The sequence below is a fragment of the Paramisgurnus dabryanus genome, chromosome 19, assembly GCF_030506205.2.
Source record: "Paramisgurnus dabryanus chromosome 19, PD_genome_1.1, whole genome shotgun sequence".
Lineage (NCBI taxonomy): Eukaryota > Metazoa > Chordata > Actinopteri > Cypriniformes > Cobitidae > Paramisgurnus > Paramisgurnus dabryanus.
Genome location: NC_133355.1, coordinates 17,981,749 through 18,000,835, shown reverse-complemented (window position 1 = coordinate 18,000,835; position 19,087 = coordinate 17,981,749). Strand labels below are relative to the sequence as shown.

The following is a 19,087-nucleotide window of genomic DNA, read 5'->3' as shown; positions in this document are numbered from 1 at the left end:
TCTTAGTGACGTATGACAAATTCTGAGGGCGGGGGCACAGAGCAGGAGCAGAGTAGCCTCCGTAGGCTGCGTAAGCACTCATCCTGAATGCGGACGCGACTAAGATGGCGGCGCTACCGGAAGGTATTTATTTTAGTTTATAAAGTTTTAAATATGGATATTTCTACAACAACACCGCGCGGATTACCCTCAGAAGACCTTTGTTTATCATCCTGGAGACGTTTGGATTTTATTTGTGAAGGATGGATGCACTTTTTTTGGACTTGAAGGTCGTGGACTATGGGTGGACCCCGTAACATTACATTTAATCAACTGAAAGATCTAAAACATTTTCTAAAATATCCGAAAATGTGTTTGTCTGAAAAACGATGGACATATGCAACTCGGACAGCTTAGGGGTGAGTAAATCATGGGTTTAATATCATTTTTGGCCGAACTATCCCTTTAATAGACCAGGAAAAGTTTAAATAAAAATGACAAAAACAAAGACATGAAGAAAATAGAGATAAGAGAGAAATGTTTAAAAAACAATGTGCAATAAGAGCATACAGACCTAAAGCAGTGGTCTCCAACATGGTGCCCGCCGGAGTCTGTGAGTTGCCCCCCAAAGCACTTTCTATTAATAGCCTTAAATTGCGTTATTACATATTTTTTATATTAGCTTGGCTTCTTTTATGTATGTTAACATTTTAAACAATGATAAAACATATCAACCAGTACAATTTTATAAAATCAAATAAAACAAAAATGTTTAAAGGGATAGTTCACTTTAAAATGAAACATCTGTCATCATTTACTCATCCTCATATTGTTCTAAACCTGAATGAATTTCTTTTTTTCTGATGAACACAAAAGTAGAAATTTTGAGAAATGATGGTAAACACACAGAAGATAGTGACCAAAGACTTCCATAGTAGGAATAAAAAAATATGATGGAATTGAATGGGTACCGTCAACTGTGTGCTTACCATCAGTTATCAAAATATTTTTTTTTCATCATTTATCACAATACTTCCATTTTTTTTCCTACTTTGGAAGTCAACTATTTGCTGTGTACCATAACTTCTCAAAATATCTTCTTTTGTGTTCATCGGAAAAAAAGAAATTCATACAGGTTTAGAATAACATGAGGATGAGTAAATGATGTCAGAATTTTCATTTTAAAGTGAACTATTCCTTTAAGTTGACTATATAAAAAGCAGCCCTCCAGATGTTTTATCCATTGTGGTAGACCTTGCTCACAAAAAGGTTGGAGACACCTAAAATATATATACATACACATGCACTTACATACATGCATACATCATAGACATACAATACTCTTGATCATTTTCAGAGTGTAACTTAGGGCGCACTCACACTATCCAAACCAAACCGTGCTCGGGCGCGTTTGACCCCCAAAGCCTGGTTTGTTTGACTAGTGTGATCACTCTGTTCCGTGCCCGGGCGCGGATTGGTTAATCGCGCCGCGGCCGGGTTGCAGAGGTGGGCCGGAGCGCGGTTCATTTGGGCTCAGGCGCGGAAGGCTGTGGTGTGAGCGCAATCGCGCCTGAGTGCAATTCAAAAGGTGAAGACGTCTGTTGCGCACCCACTCACGTTCATCTGCGTCCGTAAAAACCTTTTGATGCGAGCAGCGGGTTTACGTGAATGTCCGAGCTGCACACGTGACAGATCAACTAAGCAACATGATGACATGTGAGAGGGCTGTCTGTAATCGCGCACCAAACGACTCAGAATAAAACACAGACTTACGGTGGGTTCCAGTGTTAAGAGAGAGCTTTACTTCCTGCTTTTTTCAAAACAATCGCATCTTTATGACGAAAGCGCGCCCGGACTCGGATCGATACAAAGTACAGTGTGAGTGCGTGCACCTGGGGGAGTAGGGATGGGTGACAATCGCGCTGGGGCATGGTTTGGTTTGGTTTGGATAATGTGAGTGCGCCCTCAGAATGCATGTTTTCCCAAAATGCACACAATTGTGCAGCATCCCAACACACAATAAAGACTAAAAAGCCATTAATAAATTCGAGCAAGGGTGCAGATAAAAAATAAGGCAAAGTGTTGAGAGCATGTCTGAAAATAACAGCTTCTCAGATACAGTATGTCTGTAACAATGATGGAAGACAATGCTTGAGAGAGAAGACATGAAAAGAAAACCATGTCTGGATTAAAGATGTGTTTGTTCATTACTTTTCATGTACAATAGCTTCGGATGGAGCACCCACTGTTTGTTCACTGTGTATGTGTATCACCAGCTGCAATCTGATTGGCTGGCTATATCCATCTTTCTGGAAGAAGGGCACAAGCATTTACATCAGTTCTAATAAAGTACCAGCATGACATAAGCAATTTAAAAAAGGAACTAACCCATTTGTTTTATCTATCTACATAACACTACGTCATGTGACACAACCTTTGACTGCGATTGGCCTTAAAGCAATGCTAATGCAACTCAATGATTTTTTGGGTTTGCCAAACAGAATAGCTAACTGAGTCCATCTCCCATCTCCTGTGAAGAGCAACCACACTTGTACAACCAATTACATAACTGTTCAGCTGACCAGTCCCATATTATTACAGATGACAGACCTTGACATTTGTAGATCAATCTTGAACGTATGTGCGCAGTTTTATCTAATCCTTTGATTGATGTATACATCAGTTCACAGCAGACCTTGGGGGGAGAGGGGGGCTATGTGGTATAAAAGGCTCTGCAGTGAGTCCACAAGGAAGCTTATGCAATGACCTTTCAGATACAAGAGAGCGGGGTGGATATGCAGGAATAGCAAGGTCGAGTTAAGGACGCATATGCTGCCTTTGGGTTGGATGTCCAAAGGTCTAAGCAAGACTCCATGTGAGATTTGAAGGACAAACCATGTACTTGTGAGCTCAGGAAAGGTTGAGAGGAAAATGCCAGATGTTTTGCAGATTTTCAATTCCCGTCAGAAAGAGGGTGGGTGCATGTTGAAGGATGTGGACCATTTTTCATTATCCCTTGACTGGCTGTAGTCAGTAACAATAAATAACTGCATTGATTGGATACTGGTTAGTCCAGAATCCTTCTGTTTGACTGCAAATGCAGTGAATATTTTCCATGTATAAAGCAACTGCATCAATAGGGACTGAAATCAAATACATAATTAACAGACGACTATTCTGCAATTGCGCTACAGTAAATCAATAGACAACGCACTGTAAAATACTGCTTTCATTGACAGGGCTGTTATATAATGTTATAAACAACACCACTTGGCACAGCTGATCCTAAGTCAAATGTATCCTGTAAAATGACAACACAAGCGAAAATATTAAAGATTTAATAAACATACAAATATTTAATATTCATATGAGACCCAAAGTGGCTTAGATTACATGCCCACTAACTGCCCACAATTCATTCTTGAAAAATTGGATTGCTCAAAAAAAAGTGGGTACAGTGCATTATCATTACTCAATGCAAAAAAATCCAGAGTGTCAGAGTGCAGAAATTATTTTAATCATCTTAATTTGGTTGGCTAATACAAACATTAGTCAACAAACTCTTTCTAAATGGGAAGTTCTAGGAAGTCAGACTACAGTATGATTAAACTTTGTAATTATATTCATAAGTCTGGCTCTGGGAGCATAAATGACTTTGTTTCAGTTGCGGCTGGTGACTACTCATCCGAAGGGTGCAAATTCAAAATAAGTGTTTGTAGTGTTATGTGTGTTGCTTGCATCATGTTAACCATGTGCATCACCTTTTTGTCAAAATAAGTGTCTGCTGCACACGCGTCAAAACCGTTTATGATAAAAGAGACGCTCTCGTTCACAAAATACACGCAAAACACTCCCTTAACAGTAAACTCTGATTACGCATGAGATTAAGCGAGTATCTGGCAAACTCGAGCATCTTTTTTCATCTTAAATCATTTAGACGTGTCTGCAGCAGACATTTATTTTGACAAAACACGTGATGCACATAGGTTCACTCGACTAGGGATGAGTATTGTTTGGGTTTTTTTCGATACCGGTGCCAAATCGATACTTTTAAAACGGTTCCTGTGCCTAAACGGTGCCCTAAAGCGGTACTTTGAAAAAAGAGTCACAAAAAGATGGTAGATAAGTACAGCATAAAACACAATGAAAATTCTTCTCTGTTTGTCATAATTTGTTTATTAATGATTTGCCTAAAGCACCATCATCTTTTAAGACCTGCATTCTTGATTTCTTCTTGATGAGATTTTTGATTTGTGAATTAAATATAATCTTCTCAACACTCCACTTTGAGCTCAGAAAAATGTTCTATGATTGGATGTTAATAATCTGTTCAATGATTGGAAAAAGCCTACGCGGCTGCCCCTCACTAAAAGATAAAGGGCGAGTTCTAATCGAAAGTGATCCTCCCTATGTCCTATTCCCTTCCAAGATCAGATCTCTTGAACTCTATAGAAAGTTGCGCAGTTGTGTCTCATATTGTGGCTAATAGAGCAATAAAATACAACGTCTTTTTCTCTTTATTTGGATCGACTGTTCATGCGACATCTTCTTCGTCAAGTGCCCATCAATGGCACAAAATGGCATTTGGAATTCGCCCCAAATATTTTCTTATCGGCTTGTGAAACCATTCACGTTTTGACGCTTTCTGCTTGTCTCCGATGAACTTGACACCCATGACTGCCGCGGCCCATCTCAGGCCAATATCAGCCGGAGTACTTATAAAAACATTAGTGAGGTAATACGTTTTAGCAAATTCTCTGAAGAAATGTTCCCATATTAGCAAAATAAGCTGCCATCAGATCAATTGCGGCATTCACGCGCTCCTCTGAGGATCTCATTTTCCAAATTGTTCTTTTAAAGTCAGAATATAAAAATAACCTGGACATATGTTCTTACAAAATTTGTTCGATTTGTATTATTAGGGATGTACAGATGAGGATTTTTTCACATTTTAAACTTATTAAACACAGCGCATATTTTAAATGAAAATATATTTGGCAAAAAAGTTTAAAAGTTGGCTACATTTAATCTTTAACATTAGATTATTTAATATTTCCATTTATTAATAAAATATAAAAAAAAAATGTTTGTTCATTATTACTCTTAATGAAAAACTCAACTCCAATAAAATAGTAGCTCCAATGACAAACATCCTTATATTGCTTGTTTATTAATAAAACGAATTCGACGGATGGTGTCTGCGTTAAAACACAAATAAATGAAAGATTTAATTGACATAATTTTTCATTACTACGAATGCTTATTTGTTCATTATTATTTTTTTATTAAAACAGAACAACAATAAATGAGTAAAATGACTCGCTTATATTAAACAAAACGTTTAACAAAAACAAATAGACGGAAAACATTTTACCCGCCCTATAACATAAATAAATCAAAAGATCCTTAGATTTTTCAAAACAAAATTTTTTTTATCAATATAAAACTACAACAATGTAAAATATGACCAAACTCACCAAAGTTAAGCGAAGGAATCAAACTTGAATCTTATGTATTATCAAAGCTTTCCGACTTTCACATTCATGTGAATTTTGTAAGTCAGGAAATTATTTACACCATATTAGTGCAGTATAATTTAACTAGTGATTGTGCTGTGCTTGTGTGATTATGCTTTTTGCGCTACAGAGAGCATTTAAGAGGCACCGAAATGAGGCACCGAAATCTGTGTTCTGATTCGGTCCGGTAGGTACCGCCCATTTAGGCTTCGGTGCCATAATGGCACCGCGTTTCGGTACCCAACCCTACTCGACTCGCGAACACATATGTTGAAATGATGAACCACACACATGACGGGCTACATACATGTTGTGACGAACTTCGCATCGTGCGCCCTCAAAAAAAGAAGTCACTGGCTGCCACTGCTTTGTTTCATGGAGTTTACAAGTTGCCATACCAAGCACCGATCCTAGTATGCTTACATTATTAGCCCCTTAGCTTTACCGATCACTACAGCCCTTTCACCCCATTCACGTTGATCCCAGAAAAATCCCATAAAATTGCCAGCGTGCCTTATGTGTGAATGCAAACATATCTTGCAATTGATTCTCGGATCGCTCCTGTAAAGGGGACATTGCTGTAACATTTACGACGCACGTTCTGTGTGAACAAAAGGCAGGAACAGTGCCATAAGGGGAGTGTCGTAGAAAGGATTTGTGTGACAACGCAACAAGAAGTTATTGTTCAGCTGACACTAGGGTTTTAAATGCAGAGCAACGGTCGTGATGAGAAATGTCTATCTGCGCACTATCTGCGCAGACATGGTTCACCTACATAATAGAACAGCACGTCATGCGCTAGATCAGTGGTTCTCAAACTGGGGTCCGGGGCCCCCAGGGGGGCCGCGAGATGGTGCCAGGGGGGGCACCAGTTTTATGACATTTTATAAAATACATTCATTTATCATGAAATCTGTATAATTAAACCTAAAAAAATAAGGCTACTAACCAACAGCACTACTTTGTATAACTTAATATGTTTTGTTGAATTAAAATGTTACATTTTAGAACAGTTTTTGTCATAAATTTTCTTTGGGGGGGCCGCGAAGGAATGCACCGTACACAAGGGGGGCCGTTCGCGGAAAAAATTTGAGAACCAATGCGCTAGATCATGATCAAATCAGAAAATAAATCCACGCACTTTGTTACTTTGTTACTATATCCACCAAGTGCACTATTATAAATGCAATGTGTCATGTGTCTCTTTATGTATCTCGATGTGCGTGAATGCACTCACAGATTCTGGAAAATCATTTGCAGCATGAATGAACCAAATTAAATGACCCACGGACGAATCACAGACACATTTCTGTGTTTTACCTGTGAGTGTAAGGGGTTATCGACTTACACCAAAGTATTTCCGTGCACTTATTCTCTGGGTCAAAGTGCAGCTGTATAATCAAAAGTGATGCACTTTAAATGCAGGCAAGAGTTGAAGTTGAGGTTAAAGTTCAAGAACACAGGCTAGGGGATTCTGACCTCACCCAAAGAACAGTATTCTGGGTCAATGTCGACCAGCTGGCCTACTAAAACCCTGCTCCATTTTTCAGCCCTAAGCGTTAAAGCCCAAAGCTTTGAGACACCGTGTAGAAAAGCGAAATGTTCTGCTTTACTAACCAGGACACCCATAGAGAGACCTAACCTCCGATGCTTCTTCTGATTCATCAGGTTCTATCTCCACCGCTTTGGGATGGGAATACGAATAAAATATTTTCAACCTTCTCTCAGGCCACAGTGCCCCAAAACCCCACTCCAAAGTGTCCGAAATTCAAAGCAGAGAGGCTCAGCTTGCTTCCTTCTCATCAACAGGGTAATGTGAACCACATGCTGTAAGATGAAATCTCATTTCTGGGGAGTGGATGCACTAGCCAGACCCCCTAAGGTCTCAGACAGGCCATCATGTGGTCAAGGTCTGGCAAACGTCAAAGGATTTTTCCAGTGGCATGCACGCTCTTCCCATTAGACCTGCCCCTGTTTTAGCCATTGATTTATTCATTCACACTGCAGGGGGCTAATACGCAGCAAAAGCTGCAAGAACAGGGTTTAATTTTCCAGGGACAAAGGAGATACTGAGGCAATTACAACAGCGGAAAAGGCAGGGTGCGTGTTAAGACTTGAAGGTCACCAATTGCCAAATGACAGAAGAGAAAAGAAGACACTTCAATGAAATCATGTAAATGTTACATCATACAAAGAAGCTGAAAATGGCTTGCTGGTGATGCATTATCTGGCTGTGCTGTCTGACATCTTCCGATAAATATCCACTGTGCGCTGAATCGATCGAGACCGGCTGATAACTAATCGATCGCCAGCACCCAAGTTGGAAATGTGATGAATGTGAGGAGGTCAGCCAACTGAACGATAAGCTTCCTGTGATCTCGCTCATTGGCATCAGTTGATAAAAATCAGCAGAGACCCGATATGATATCATTTTGAAAATCCATTCTTATCCTCGTTTCATTCCAAACACATGACATTCGTTATTTCCAACACAAAAAATAATTGTCATTTTTGAGTTTGTGTCACTTACTTCTTTGGGAGTCAAAAAATCCACCTTCTATGTTCCACAAAAGAAACTCAGTCATATGAATTTGGAATGACAAGAGGATAATGACACGCTTTTCTTTTCAGGCAAACTATTCCTTTCTTTACACAGTGTAATAAAAACACAAAATTCTTACAAATACTACGGCAAACATGTTTGTACTAAAGCTATTTTCTGACATTTTCTACATTTACAGTAACAAGTAACGAAGCCGACATAGATTAAAAAAAGAGCAAGAGGCAAAATTATAAAAAATTAGATGTCAGAGGAGAAGTAACCATGGCAACATCTCAGTGAGTTTTATTTTGGTTGAGTTTGAGATCTTTTAGTGGTTGTTTTCGTCCAACAGGCTTCTCTGGAGACTTTTAAAGAGCATTCCTGAACACAGAGCAAGTGCTACACGAAGCCAAAGCTACCAGCTTCAATGAGAAACTATTTCTATGTGGCTTTATAAAGGATTTATGTGACTGATAAAAACAGCATAAAGAAAGTCACAAAATAAGTGGCTGCAACATAAATAGCTGGCTATCTCTACCCGGCATCACAATACAACACACATCACAATACACCTGTCACATGTTTTAAAAGCAGCTGTGACCTCACAGAAAAATGTTGGGGTCATAAAAAATTGGGTCCGCCTGTCATATTAAGACCCCAATGTAATTTTATTTGCTGAAAGAACTTTTATTGGGTACTCTTTCATATATTTCACCTTTAATATTAAATAACCAGTATTGTGACTTAGTAAACTAGTGTACACAGTGGAATATTTTAGCAATTACTACACTTAACTTATTCCCTGCCAGAATTTTTTTCTTTTTGTGATTTTTTTACAAAAGTTTTACAAAATGCCTTGCAGGAAACTTTTCTTATATAAATATATAAACATACAAATATATCAAATTAAAAAACAGACCCTCTGCTTTTAAACAAACAAAACGTGAAAAAAAAACTTTCATCCTATCTTCATTTGTTCTCTTTTTATAACCTCTTAAACATGGTAGGAATTTTGAGCAAAAAGCTGAAATAATTGCATTTTGGTAAAAAATTATTTTAAATAATTTAAAAAAATCTTACCATAAAACTCATCAGAAAAGCATCATTGGCATGGAAATGTTTTTTTCTTAATTGACAAGATAGCTTGTCAATGGCAGGGAAAGAGTTAAAGTATTCTGTAGTAACAGTGAATTGATCAACTATAGTAAATACTACAGTATACTAATATTTATGATGGTAAGAATTAAACACACTATAGCATGTACTTTAGTTTACTACAGTAAATACTAAGAAAGAAGCATCTACCTGCTTAGGATAGTAACTAGCACATTGGTAGCTTGCTAACACAGCAAATGCCCTATAAGTCACCCTACACATACAGAATTCACAGAATTATGAAATTTTGATAATCTAGGCTTGTTGTTTGCATTTGACTCCATAGATGTGCATACTATAAGTCTGTCTGCACATAAATAAAACCCACAATGCAATATTACGAGTAAACAAATCACTAGCTGGGTTTCCATCCAAACGTGAAGCGAATCTTTTCAAAATGCGAAAAAGAAAAACAATCAAGTTGTAAAAGCGAATGACGGTGGTATTGGTGACCTAACCAACAATAAAAAGGCACGCTTGGAAAATGGAGACAGGACTGCATGTAGTCAAGATGGGGCAAGTTATTAATTTATAAGAAGTGCAGGTTGTCAAACTAAATGATGTGGACAGAAGAAGGAATGCAGCGTTTTTGATGCAGGCACTAGCAGCAAAGAAATAAAGACGCATTGGAGCCCCATATATGGTAAAGACAAAGTCAGCGGAAACAGCTGCGGTCAGTCCCGTGGGTTTAATATTCACTACGTCAGAATTTATTCTGAAAAAATGCGTTTACATCTACCATTATTCTCATTTACTCTTTTTAGCATAAATTAAAAACCACCTCAAGCAAGTGTCAAAACTTTATGGCAAATTAACAAATTTTTATTTGAAATTTGGCGTTTCCATCGCTCGTTTTTGTTGTGATACTTCAAAATGTGCATAAAATCATGGTTATGGAAACATGGCTACTGTTGTATTGCTAGAGTCCTTTTAGCTCACAAGAGTGTCTGGCCCTGGGCTGTGTGACTGTGGCCATTGTGTATGTGGTAAAAGGAACACGTCCTTGCCTGTGGGACATCGTGATAAATTCATAAGCTTTGAGTGGCGTTTATTTAAGGTTGGGAAGAACAATCCAGTGACATGTTGTGTGTGATTTCTCTGCAGGACGGCAGGAACTCAAACAGTAGTCGCCGGGAAGCTGATGGCCTCTGTCATCATTTATTGATGTGTTGTGCCCTGTTCACGCAGCAGGACACTGAAGGGACGTGAACGTGGCTTTTTATAAATCGTTACACATAAACACTTGAGACTCAAGGAAGGCACAGTGTTACACATGGACAAGCTGGGCGCATGCACATACCAATTGGTCTGAGAGACATTTCTTAAAGGCTATTTTAACTTATTAACACTGTTTAAGAGTTGGGTTCCTCATGCTAAACTTAGGCAAAGTGTCAAAAAAGCATTTGGTATGTGTGATGGAGTATTTCTGTGCCGAATGCACTTTGCCAGGGCTCGTATGTTTACAAGGTTTTTTTCGAACATAAAAGATTAATATATAACAATCTTGCTTTATTTCTTTTATGGGCAATTTCAGTGCAGGAAGTAAAGTGGAGGTCCTTATATGGGCACTTAACCGGAATAGCGCAGACACACAGCAAAAAAGAGCTGACATGAAATCAACTTCACCAGAGACCTGTATTTTTGAAGGACATTCAAGCTGGTTCAGCTTCCCAAAGAACCCAGCATTATGGAAACAATAGATATAGTTTATTAAATAAACCAAGCTTGATGACATTCGACCTCCGGAGGCTGCAGCCTTCTGATTGAGAAACGCCCATTCTGTCTTGGTCCCTTAAAATTGCGAAAAGAACCATCAGACCATCCGAATGCGTTTCAGCATTGCTGAAAACATAATAACCCCAAAAAGGTTCCTCACTTGTTGTTTCATGGATGGAAGTGCTACAATAAACACGCACATAGGCGCCGATCCCATGGGCTCTCCAGGGCTTGGCTGGAGCACCCACTGAAATGTCCAAGCACTTATGCACAGTTGCTTCAAATTTACTTACTCGCGTCTAAAACCACGCAAAAAATTTGACCGCGGCACTTTCCTCATCTTCAAAGCACGTGGGCGCTCCAGAATACATATATGCTTTAATGTGCGCGTGCAATTACCCGCATGCACACCTCCCTCACACACAATCTATAACCACCGCACCACTGTGTTGAATTGGTGCGTTACCATCGCGGTGGTAAAAAACTGCCACCGTCACAGCCCTAGTATTGTCAATAAAATTATTGCAAGAATATAATGAATATTTGACAAATTGGCCCGGCCATCGGTACCATAGATCATTTATATATCATATCTTGCTACGAGCATAAGCTTGCTCACGGAAAAGCCTAGATTTAAAGCTCCACACTGGAAGGCATGCAGAAAGGATTTGCCAAATCAATAATTCAAATGGATCCTGAAACAGACTGTTTGAGCTCCTCTTATCTGCAGAGCGTGAGCCGCTCTCTGCTGTCTTCTTCAGTCTCATCAGCCAGACTCTGCCATAAAGCCGCCTTAAACCAGGCGACACCTGCATGCTCTCTTACCTCTATTCATCAAATCAAACTCCGTCTACGAACTCTAAGGAGCGATCAGAGAAGTCTGAAACTGACTGGAAGCAACTGTTTAACCAGAAAAAAGGCTGTCAATCAATTCCAAACTAAATTTGTTTTAATTAAATAATTTATTTGATCAGTGAATTATGCAAGGGTTATCGCAAATAAGCCCTGAGAGTGTGATCAGGTCTTGTATTACACTGAAGGGGCTTATTTTATGACAAAAACCAACTGCCTGTTACATTAACCTGCTTATTACACAGCTATTGACCTCATAAGAAAGGTAGAGAACATGAAAAATCGATTTGAAATATTTTATAAGTTAAGGGGACATCTTTGGAGTCCCCAGAGTACATATGATAAGTTTTAGCTCAAAATATCATATAGATAATTTATAATAGCATGTTAAAATTGCCACTTTGTAGGTGTAAGCAAAAATGTGTTGTTTTGGGTGTGTACTTTAAAATGCAAATGAGCTGATGAAATGCAAACACTGATCACAATGATGATGGTTTGTTTAAATTGAAACTAAAATTTCGCTGTAAACTAATGATCTCTCTTCCTCTCTGCACTAAATGGCAGTGCCGTGGTTTGATAGTGCAGATTAGAGGCGCTATTATCCCCTTCTGACATCACAAGGGGAGCCAAATTTCAATGACCAAATTTTTCACATGCTTGCAGAAAATGGTTTACCAAAACTAAGTTACTGGGTTGTCCTTTTTTACATTTTCTAGGTTGATAGAAGCACTGGGGACCCAATTATAGCACTTAAACATGGAAAAAGTCATGATATGTCTCTTTAATGAATGCAGACCCTCTACGAGGAAAATACTTTAATTTTCGGTTTTCAGATATTACAAGACGTTAAAATATCACAAACATGTTATTTGGTTTAATCATTTGTAAATATAATGTCATAAATGTTATTCAAACATATTTATATAAAACATTTTTGGTAATATTAAAACAGCACATGTCAAAATGATTTGCAGCATCCGGGTTAAAGTGTGTTATTCATTATGAGCAGTTATGTAAGGGATAATGTAGAGGCAGCCGGTAGTTATCGGGAAATAAGCCCCGACAGTGTGATCAGGACCCGACGCGAAGCGGAGGGTCTTGTATCACACTGAAGGGGCTTATTTCCCAATAACTACCGGCTGCCTCTACATTATCCCGCTTATTACACGGCGACTTGCCACATAAGAAAAAAAACTGGACATGAATATGAATTTGAAACATTTTATTGGCATATTTGTTTTAAATTAACATTTTTATCCTTCCGCGAAACTTTGCACAGATGCATAAAATGATCGTAATACCTTATTAAGATCCTCTGCTTCATACTTGTCTGTCTCCATTTTTTTCTCTTTAACCAGTCTTTGAGAAGTTTTAATGCCCATTCTGTATTTTTTTGTGTGTTGGCTTCGTAGCTGTCATGCTCTATTTTGTCAAGTTCAGTCTCAGTAAGCTCTCTGTGTCTTGTCGTGGTTGTCGAGTGTTTGTCACAAGATGGCGCCAAACAGACAGTAATCTTTATTGATCTTTATTGGCGCGGAGCGATTTAAATCGTGCAAGTAGTCCGGCTATGCGTTATTATTTTGGAGCGGTTATTATTTGAAAAGAACGAACCTGCAAATGTCTCAACTGACCAATCAGAATCAAGCATTCCAGAGAGCCGTGTAATAAATTGGTAAAACAAACATGCAATGTCGCGACTGGCCAATCAGAATCAAGCATAATAAGCTGTGTAATAATGTGTTTTGACATTTGTTGGGATAACTCCCTTTATTTAAAGATAATTTTGTGACATTACTTATGTAGTAGAGAGTTAAGCATCAAAACGTGCATTCAAAAGACAATCTATAGTCTGTTTAATTTCCAGCCTATTACTTACCTACAGTCAATAGTAATCTAGTTAAATCTAGCTCTACAATCTGCTCCATTGTTGTCTATGAATTTTAAACAAGAACGCTGCATTTGGATCACTGAGCCAAGAAATTCAACCTTGAAAGCATGTCTAGACCCTCAAATACTGAATAATGGTGTAAAAATATTTATTTTAATATCCTTATAATGGTTCAGTGGGCATAAATCTGTCAAGTTTTTATTACTTTAATTGTATTTATTAGGGCTGTGACGATAACCGCGTCACCGCATCACCGCAGTAATGAGATGCCAACCGCGGTGCTGAGTTCATCACCGTCATCACCGCACTTTTTTATATTTTCTTTATTTTGCTGGTGAAAGTTACAGAAGTCATATGGTGTATGATATGAACTATACACAAAAGTCATTGTTAATCATAATTTACTGTCTTCCATCCTGTGTTCAAGGGTTCTAGAGAAAAAACTGCTTTCCGCACAAGGGGGAGGGACGGTGCATTAAACATATATAGGGGTTTATTATGTGCGCCTGTCTTATAATTGTTATTTAATTACTTAGTTTCAGTACTTAAATACACACAATAGCCTACTGTCACGGGCGCAATCTTCTTAAACATGAAGCCATTAATTTAAGCGCGTCATGCCCAGGTGCTCTGATATTTATTGCATGCCATGGAACTGTACCAACTCACTCACTGCGCGAATAACAAAATCTCAAGTGCAAGGAAATCTCACAGCCACGCGCATTACATTATTCAGGTGCAAGAAGGTCACCGGGCAGCACGAAATGCGCGTTGGTACTGATAATAATAGCATAATTATTTAAAACTATAATGGTCAAACATGCCAACTATAGTTATGAAGGCTAGCGCGGTCGGCTGTAGACCTATATGTCTGACTATCGTAGCGAGGAAATGCCACTATCTAAAATCACATCTTGTGATGATTAACTATCATGTGGCGTTTGTCGGACTTGGGAGCACCAAACATACCTTTAGTAAAGCATAAAACTTCAGCCCAGCAACGACAGTTGGAAATCTCCAAGACTTTTGCGAGAGGAGCAAAGTACCGTAGTGACATCAGTCAGGCAGGTGAGGGCTTACTGACCGCGTGACCCGTTAATGCTGTAAACTAATTTCTCCAGCTCGGGATCAAAAAAGTTTTATTATCTTCTTGATTATGTAAATGGACAGCAGTAATTTAAAGCATTGATTGGAGTATCCATAAGTTTTGCGCAGTTATTTACGGGATGATGGTTATTTCGTTTCGTATCTGCTTTGAAAAAATATAATTAAACATATTAACTATAGTAACATGAAATAGTATTTATTTTCGTTTCTTTTGAGTTTAATATGAATTATGGAACAGTTTTTGTCATTGTTTGTAACCCATTTTATTGTGCAATAAATTATTTAAAGTTCAACCCGTTGCGTTTGGAGGAGTACGTTATATCCACGGAGTGTTACCCGAAAAACACTCTAAAAATGTTTAAAGAAATTGGAATCAAGGTTTTGCTTACAAGAAACAATGTTAAGCTCGGCATGTTCTTTCTAGTTTTTTTCAGGTTGCTATTGTATGAAATGTTTTGTACAAAATGGGTTATAAACGATGACAAAAAATTATATAATTATTATATATATTATATATAAAAAAAATTATATATATATGTATTGCTATATATATATATATTATACCTATGGAAATAAATATTATTTTATGTTGTTATTGCTAATATAATTTGTTGTTTTAATAATAAATAAGACGACGTTTCCGATGCTTTGCGGGGGTGGGGGGGTTGTGCTTTTGGGCTTTGGGGGTTACTGTTGTGCGGTTAACCGCATAACCGCATGATTTTTTTTATGCTTCACCGCGGTGAGAAAATATCCTAACCGTCACAGCCCTAGTATTTATTTACAGTATTGTGTAATATATTTGTAATGTAATCAATTATACCAAATGAATAATCAGAACGTTACACAACTATTTACAAATGTGACTGGAGCTAATTATAAGTATAGTCATCCATCTGTCTCCTTCACAACAAGACATACCAGTGCATCTGACCCCACCTGAACCTTGTACCTCTGGCAGTGTCCAAGTGCCAAACTCATGCCCCTAAAGCCTTTGTCGAGCTGGCCAAGGCCTGAAATGTCACCATCTGTTAGCTTTGAACGTGCATCGACATGAAGCTTCCACTTAACGGTGGTCTAATGGAGCAGCTGGAGAGAGAGGAAAAAAGATCTCCATTTCCCTTTAGCAAAGCTTGAATATTTATCAGTATGGCTCTTCCCTATGCTCTCATCCCCTCACTGCGTTTGTTAGCAGCCCTGTTATACATCCCCTCTGCAGCAACCACAGGGCTTTCCCTAAACAGGCTGGTGGAGGTGGCTCTAACTTCAGCTAGATCACCAAGCTCTCCAATGACCCAATTAATCTCAGCTACAAAGCAGGATTCAGCGTTTGCATTTTCCGAGACTGGAGATAAATTCTTGCGGCACATCACACAAGAATTCTATGCATAACTGTAATATGATGTAAATGTTATATGATGCATGACACATTCTTTTCAGAAAAATGTAGAATAATATTTTAGTGTTTAGTGTAAATTATAAAAAGGTTATACACAATTTGTTTTCTGCCAAGCAATCATACAAAAAGTAAAAAAAATTGATTAATCTCACAGTAGTTTCCTGAGCAGTCATGTTCACGCAAAAGGTGAGACAGTAACAGAGTAGTCAAACGGCATCAAGATAAATCAGCCATAAACTACAGCGTTGACATTTTGTTACATGTTTGCGTTTACTTATTATGACAGGCTTGATGAATAGATACTCATTTCAACCCTGCCCAAGATGAAGCCTCTTTGCCGGTTGCCATCTCGGGCCATTGCAGAGAAACAAAGACAAGCTCAGCAATCGTGTGAAGTAACCCAGTGTGTTGACAGCTTTAGATTAAAGCAAAATCTATCGAGAGCAAAGAGTGTCATCATGATCATATCCCAGTCTGAGCATTTAGGCTTTCTACATTGCAACTCATTTCCAGGCTAAAACTGTTACTCCGTCAATCTTTTCACAAGTGTGGCGATTAAATGAGGGAATAGGAACAGGATGTCACAAGAAATGCAATCTTTAAGAACATGGTTAAAAAAAAAAACACTCAATTACGAAACAGAAAGCCACATTTCTTACTGTTTATCATTTACTCACCCTTGTGTCAGTGCAAACCCATATGACTTTCTTTCTTCAGAACACAAAGCGATAAAACTTTGACTGTACTGAAACCACCCAATAAGATACTTATTAAGTTATCAGCTGGTTGGAACAACACTAGGGTGATTCAATTATAACCCAGCTGACCTTTCGCCAAGAGTTTGATTGGCAAGTGACCTGAGCAGTCAAAACACATACATAATGTCTCACTGTTGATTTTGCTAATCAAGAGTTAAACCCCTGCACACATAACAACATCTCTAGACGTCTAGATGTTTTCTCTAAGAAAAAAAATCCCATACCATCACAGCCCTAAAACGCGAATCATCTCCCCTGCTCGAAACAATCTCTCTTTACTTTTTAGTCATTGTGTATGGCAGGTGGGAAAAGATTGCAGCGATTAGCAAATAGCAACATGGCCCAACTTCCAATGATCCAATCAATTCTTGATGGATGAATCCATACCTTTTTTCATTTCAGAAGCCGTTTCACTTAGATCGGGTGTAGGCAAGTTCGGTCCTACAGAGCCGCAGTCCTGCAGAGTTTAGTTCCAACCCTAATCAAACACACCTGAACAAGCTAATCAATGTCTTTAGGATTTAGACAGCAGGTTAGATTATCAGTGCTTAGGCTTAAATATGCAGGACTGCGGCTCTCTAGGACCGAACTTGCCTACCCCTGACTTAGATAGACGTCATAAGGGGGAAATAAGACAATCGCTACTCATTGTGACTTCAAATGTTCATCTGTGATTGTTGCTTGTAATTAGACTGTACGAAAATGACTCCAGCTAAAAGCCATCTCACAGTGTGGTATCTCAGTTGTTAAGACTGTACAATACAGACTTCAAAAGTCTGTAAAAAAGTCGCACAATATTTTCTCAATCCAACAGAATTTAATCTGATTGCAGTGCATTTACATGATTAAAATGTTCGTTTGCATGTACAAATATAATTTGAAAATAAAAACATTTGGATAAGCGCACAGCTAGGGTTGCCAGATTTGAGTATCAAAACCAGCCCAATGGACATTCAAAACTAGCCCAAAAGCATCACAATGACTACTCACAGCCCAAATACTAATAATTATTTAAGTAAATTATTTCATCTTTAACCCATAGTAAAAAATCAACTCGCTGAAACAGTTTAGAAGTAGCCCAAATCTGAAGTCTGAAAAAAGCAGAGGACTTGGCAACGCAGCGCACAGCACCTCTCGTTGAGTTCATGCTTTATCTCTGCATAAATGTACAAAGACAAATGTGAGTTGGAGAAAGTTGTTCTAAAGAAGTTTTTAGATTTAGTCAAAGAAAACACACTTTTCGAAAGAATGTAATGTTATGAAAGACATAAATGCTGCAGAATGTATAGCGCACATTCCCTTAACTCTTTCACCGCCAGCATTTAAAAAAAAGTTGCCAGCCAGCGCCAGCGTTTTTCATGATTTTCACAAAAGTTTAATGCCTTCCAGAAAATGTTCTTTTTTAAATATATAAACATACATTATATCAAATGAAAGAATAGACTTTCAAACAAAAAACTGTTTCATCCTACCTTCAGTAGTTCTTTTGTAATCAGCTTTCGAATATGGGTAGGTTTCTGCAAAAACACCACATTTTGAGCAAAAAGCAGAGATAATTCCCATTCAGAGCGATCTTTAAAACAGACACGGACATGCAGCAGCTTGCCATAGGGCAATACTTCCGGGTTTAAAAAGTTGCGGAAGGGCGCCACCTAGTGGATAATAGCGGTATTGCGGAAAGACGGAAAAACTCGTCTTTGGCGGGGAAGTGTTTTCTCTTGATTGACGAGATATCTCGTCAATGGCGGGGAAAGAGTTAATATGCATCTTGCCATTGCGTTGCTATTGCACGTTTTTGTGACATGAATCATGTGAAAGGTAAATAAGAGGTATATAAGACGTGAACTTCGGCAGCAAATAGGTGGCTATAAATTGTAAAACATAACCCGCCAAACTGATTAGTGATTTGGCATCATTACCACAACAGCTGGACATGATTTTCATAATTTCATTCACTGTGACCCTGTCACAGACCCCCCTCACCCCCCATTTTCATAAACTCATCGAATCTAGACGAATCACAAGAATTACCTTTTTTGGATCCAAAACGGCAAATTTCGCAGAAAGGTAACAAGCTTTAACACAGTCTCACCCCATTTCGTCAATATTTGACGACACTTGACCATTCGTCATATGTTGACGTGAAGGGTATACCTTTCGCGTCATTTTTTGACG

The 19,087-nt window shown here is 38.4% G+C and overlaps 1 protein-coding gene across 1 annotated transcript in view; it reads right to left on the bottom strand.

Annotated features, from left to right (window-relative positions):
- Window positions 1-19,087, bottom strand: part of adgrb2 (adhesion G protein-coupled receptor B2) — a 363,394-nt gene that overhangs the window by 274,557 nt on the left and 69,750 nt on the right. The window lies entirely within an intron of this gene.